Raw genomic sequence first — 5,846 nt, forward strand, 5'->3', positions numbered from 1 at the left:
CGCTTCATACTAATGTTTCCTGTGGTGGAAAATGTGTTTCTGTGTGTAACTGACTAATAATATATGTCATCTTCTTCTTCTCTGATTTATGACTGTGTCCAACTTCTTCTGTGTTGTATTTCCTCTTGTGCGTGTAACTAAAATAATATCTCTTCTTCATCTTCTTCTATGACTGTCTGACTTCTGTATTGTGTTAATCTGAATCTCTATCTGACTTCTTCTGTGTTGTCTTTAGTCTGATTGTAACTATAACTAATAACAATAACTATAATAATATAATAATTATGTATAATCTCTTCTTTTTCTTCTATGACTGTCTGACTTCTTCTGTGTTGTAATAATATCTGACTTCTTCTTTTATGATGTATGTGTGTGAGTGTGTGTAATGTATGTGCTTCCCTGCACAGTGAAGGATCATACTGTCAGGGAAAATGCAGCTTTCTTTTTAAAAAGTGTTGGGGAAAAAAACAACCAAGAACAAGTATAAACTGAAAGAAATGGATTGGACAGGGATAAGTAGAGGGATTCTAATTCCAAGCTATATTCAATCCTTTCCAAGAACAGAAAGTAGCAGGAAACTGACTAGATCAGAAGCCAAGCCAGGCCAGTACCTTTCAGACACTGTTGCTCAGGCAGAAACAGCTGACAAGAGGCACAGAAAGCCTGCAGACACAGGCTTATATGCTGTTTCTGTCTCCCCTACCCTGTGGTAGGGGTAATGCCCTGAGAGAAAACTTACCCAGAAAAAGAGAGCTCCCAAGCTGGCGGGACACTGATGAGAACCAGAAGCCTGGTGAGAGTGAAACTGTGGTGGGGAAAAATGCTGTGGCAACAAAAGAGAAAAAAAAGAATGATGGGTTCAGGAAGAGATGGGATCAGCTCTAGTCCAGCATCGACCCACTTTATGGCAGTGTGCCAGCGCTGATTCACCAGTTGACCTCTTAAGGGATAAAACTCTGCTGGGATCAGAGCCGGGGACTGGAAGTGAGGCTTCCGGTGGGGCTAGAAGAGCCCCAAGGAGGAGAGAGCTCCAGAGAGAAGCAGTGGTGGCTGCTCCAGGAGGGGGTATCTGGTGAGGAGACAAACCCACAGGGGCTAAGTTCTTACCTGAAGCCCATGTCATGGATCCTGGACATCTCCAGACTTGACTGGACTGCCAGGGATCCCTCAAAGGAAAAAGAGAGCCAGGAGTCACAATAGAGACACAGCCAGGAAGTATAGACACCCCCAGAAACTGGATAACCTGGGGACAGCAAGGACCATAAGTTAATTTTCACTACAGCATGGAACCCAGGCCAAGTAAGGTCCACATCCTATTTATGCTGAAGTTAAAAGGCCAAGACAAAAATTACCACCCTGGCTCGCTCTAGCGGTGGGCAGAAGATAACAGCTTAAGGTTGGAGTAAGGCAGGGTGTAGGGGAGGTGGAGCCTGAATTGGGAAACCAGACAAGCAAAGTTAAGCGGGTACCAGGGAAGGTGAGACATAACATCTTACTCCCGATAACAAACTTATTTTCCATCAAAGACATGGCAGACGAGAACCCTCCGAAGGCCTTCCAAGATAAATACTTTAACATCAAGCTATCCAGTTCCCAATGAGACAGTGAGGCCTGAGAGGTCCATAAGAGCCAGATGTACTAGTGAATGCCATGGAAACTTACAGTCCCCCAGACACTGTGATTGGAAGGGGACTCGGGAAAAGATCACAGTCACTGGCCAGCTAGAGATGTAAGTCTTCCCCCCCTGCTCCTCCTCCCTTTTCTCAGTTTCTGTTCCCCTGAAAGACTGCCTTCTGAATCTCTGAATCTTTTCTGAGTCTTTTCCGAATTGATTTGGAGCCTCCAAATTGATTCGGAGTTTTTTTTCTTCTCCCAATTTGATTCGGATTTGGTGATTCGGCCTCCGAATCAGGCCAAATCTTCTCTGAATCGAATCACGAACCAAAGCTTTGCATACCCCTAATAACTGTCATACATTTTAACCAGGTTAAAAAAAAAAAAACACTTTGGAAAAACAGGGGGATATTTTGTGCAATTAACTCTAACTGCCTAGGAACATGTGGTACATGAATTTTTAGAAGTCTATTCCTGGCCTTATAGAGTTACTTGGAAGGTAAAATGTTCCATTTTAGTCTTATTTATACTGGTCTGTAAATGTCCTATCCCAGAACCTCCTCGGAACTCCATATCTTTTGAAATGCCTACATCGCTACAGCCCATGAGGTCTTAGTATGAAATCTAAACACAAAGGATTCACAAGAGGAAGACTCAGCTTGTGAGAATGTTTTGCAGCTGTTGATCCTTTGACTTTCAGCAACCTCTGCCACCTTCTTTTATTATATAGAATTTATATTTTCCTCAGTATAATATATTTTTGCTGACAATTCAAACATAGTACAAAAGAAACTGTATCTGATTTCACTTATGAACCTTTTGACCCTTAAGTACTAGTCTGGAATACAAATGACAGGAGATACTGCCTAATTATGAGATGAAAGTTTTTGTTACATACTGCCAATTAACAGCATTTGAATAGAAATATAGGGGAAAAAAGAATACAGTCCTTTAATGGGATGTTCATAATGCAGTTCTGTTACATTTGTTATAATAGGCAGTGGATTTGCTAGGCAATAACATCAAGTTTTAGTGACAAGGAGAGAAAATATTTAAAATGTTGTAAGTCCTCTAATGTTACTTGAAACTTATAAGATTTGTGTATAGACAAGTGAAATGCTGGTCACACAAATGAAACTTAAGAATATCATTTTTGCTCACATATAACACATATTTTTTTCCATAAAAGAGCTGTTAGAAATTGGGGTGTGCATTACAAGCAAGGATAAATACAGTAACAGCAATTTTTACTGCTTAGGTTTCTGGTAGATGAAAGGAAAAGTAACCACACCGCAATCCACAGGGAGCAAAACAACGTACAGCCTCAGATACTTAGCTGCTGCTACTTAGTTGCTTAGTACAAGGAAGGAACTTTTTTCCTTCATTCTGCCTCTCAAAAAACAAAGCTCTTATTTTATTCCAGGGCATACTGTATGAATAAAATGTGGTATGTGGCAGTTTTCACAACTTAGTTTGCACATTTCCTCAGAGAGACATCTGCTTGCAGAGTTTATGTACAATACCCTGTTTTTAAATGGTATGATACAGTGTGAGAATCTTAATATGCATTCAATAAAATGCAATTCAGAAGTTATCATTAGTAATAATAATTAATATAATATTTGCACAGCTCTGGTATTGTAACAGGTGCTTTCCACTTATTTCAGTGGGTCAGGATATCACTAAATTTGTGTGCCCCAGAAAGCTTACGTTCTAATGAGGGGAAATAGAAGTAAAAAAGAAGAAGAAAATGTAATAAAAATTAGAGGGGGGCAGGGTACAGTGGTACTGTTGCACATCCCCCTTTGATTCCTGGTCTACCCAAAGTTTAAAGCGAACTGCATGACAGTGGCATCAGCATTTCTGTTTAGGCAGCAGTGAGGGAGTCACTTGACTTCATGGATTATTATAATCTACCTGATTCGTGTTAAACTTTTAATTTCACAAGTGTTAATAATGACCCTTTCTCCTTTTTAATAGTCTTAATAGTCCACTAATTAAGCTTTTCTTTCTTTTGCAATTCAAGATGCTCAAGAAGACTTGATTTTATTTTATAAATTTGAAAAACATGTACATTTAATTCTAACGACTAGAGGACTAAAGAAACAACACCTCTTCAGTATTTTTGTTGTGCTTTTTTAATACAGAATGTATGAATACCAAATTAGTGCATATTCTAGTAAAGTTATATTTGTCTTTGCTTCAATCTTAAACTGAATAATATAGCCCTAGGTTGCTTGCATATTAGTAAAGCTTCCAATTTTGTTTTACCATATGTGCTGTGCTATGTGTGATAATACACCACACTATCTGCATAACCCCCCACTTTTCAAAATCCTAGTTCTGCCCATGCACCTAAGTAAATCTGGAATACTTTAATGCCACTTAAAGTATTCCTCTTATTAGCAATAAAACCGGTCTAAAAACTGGTTGTTGAGTGCTTATGGTGAGTAATTGTGTAAAATTAGCATAGCTCTATTGAAGTCAATGGAACTATGTTGATACTCACCATTTGAGGCTCTCACTATATTTAGAAGGATAGATCTTCACAGTCTGCTCCAGAAGGGGATCCTACAACACAACAAGTTTAATTTCAAAAGCTCACATCTACTGAGGCTTGCAGACATTCCACCGTACCACTGTTCAGCAGCTTTTTTTTATCACTTTAATTCTTTCAGGCGCTTCACGTTTTTATATCATGATCTGTACTTCTATTTATGAGTGAGATTCTGTTTCATCGGATTGGCCCTTGTCATCACAAAGTAATTTATGTACGTTAAAAGAAAAAGGTTGTTTTAAAAAAAAAAAAAGACTACTGATCCACAAGTGGAAATCCACTGATCACTAGTAACCTAAATTAGTTGCCACTGAAAAACTGTTGTTTGGTGGCATATATGACATGATGCAGTGATTTCAGCTCTGTCCCCAGTCCAGAGCTGACCATATCTCAGCGAATCATGAGCAAAATTAGCCACATTGTTCGAGTCTCACCACAAAGGTTAAACAGTGAATATACAAGAATGCTGAAATACAATCATCCTAGATTTGGTCCTGGCAATTTAGGGTTTATTTACATTGCCAGGCCAGTTTGGGGAGACTTGTCATGATGCTATCTATATCAAGGGGCAGAACATTTGCTTCCCTGAGATTGTCAGAAGAATTAAATACTTCTGCAGAATTTATAAATGGTCACTGGCATCTTAATAACAGACTGGTGTACATCACCTGTACCTGTTTGAGCTGTTAATTGTAGCACATATCTGCCTGAGTGAAATGGCAGGCTCCAATGGGAAGAGGATTCGAAATAAAGGTTTAGTAAAATATGATAGCAGATGGTACTGATTATGAGTACATACTCAAGAGGATAGGACACATAGTAGTTCTATGTTTATATTAATGAAATTGGAGTAGTGAGAACAACATATGCAGTGGTAGAGGATGGATAAATCAATGAAGCCAGATGATACTAAATATACAGACCATAGAAATGTATAGGATACACAGTTGCTCCTGGTTAAAAGGCGAATCAAAGATATTTTAAGTCTAAATAATAGTCAAGAAGAATAACAAGTTAACATACTGAGATTTAAAAAGGTGAAATCCACATCTGCATAAGCCCTAAGCAATAGATTTATAGAGAAGTGTAGGTGGTCTGGGGAGTAGAAATCCAGCTTTTCACATAAAAACAGATTATTACAGTTCAAAATAGACCCTCCCTACATCATTTCATTGTTTTCTGAGATAGAGCTGTATCAGTAATCATTTTTCCCAACAGCTGCTGGAGCCTATAGATCCACCAAAATATAAATCCAATGGTCTCTTTTCTTGTCAGCACAGAGATTACTTCTGGAACAGAAGTGAGATATCCCCCTTGTAAAGCAGCTACTTTGCCTACTACTCCTGTGTACAGTTTCCAAATCAGAATTTCAATACTACATAAGGTGTACAACCATTTTCTCATTTCAGCCTTAATGCATAATAGTGAATGACAAAAGTGCTTTGTATACAAGACACACAGAATGAAAAGGTAGAGGGAGGACTTCATTTTTGATAAAGTAAACAAAAAATAAAGTATTTGGAAACAAAATAGTGAAAGTTTAACTCTAAGTATTCTTAGAACTAGTGGAAACCAAGCAATTAAAGTAAAAAATAGTCCTTATTCCAACCACCCAAAGCCAAATCTTGTGATTAGAATAAAAAGACCTCAACTGCCTTTATCTTCATTTTTAAGA

General features: G+C 38.2%; 1 long non-coding RNA gene across 1 annotated transcript; it reads right to left on the reverse strand.

Annotated features, from left to right (window-relative positions):
* Positions 1–809: 809 nt before the first annotated feature.
* On the reverse strand, positions 810–4,145 carry LOC102381179. The gene is made up of 3 exons (XR_324984.1): positions 4,124–4,145; positions 1,108–1,166; positions 810–823 (listed from the first exon to the last, which is right to left on the reverse strand). It is a non-coding gene; the product is annotated as an uncharacterized LOC102381179 (long non-coding RNA).
* Positions 4,146–5,846: the final 1,701 nt, after the last annotated feature.

This window comes from Alligator sinensis, unplaced genomic scaffold (genome assembly GCF_000455745.1).
Source record: "Alligator sinensis unplaced genomic scaffold, ASM45574v1 scaffold122_1, whole genome shotgun sequence".
NCBI classification, from domain to species: domain Eukaryota; kingdom Metazoa; phylum Chordata; order Crocodylia; family Alligatoridae; genus Alligator; species Alligator sinensis.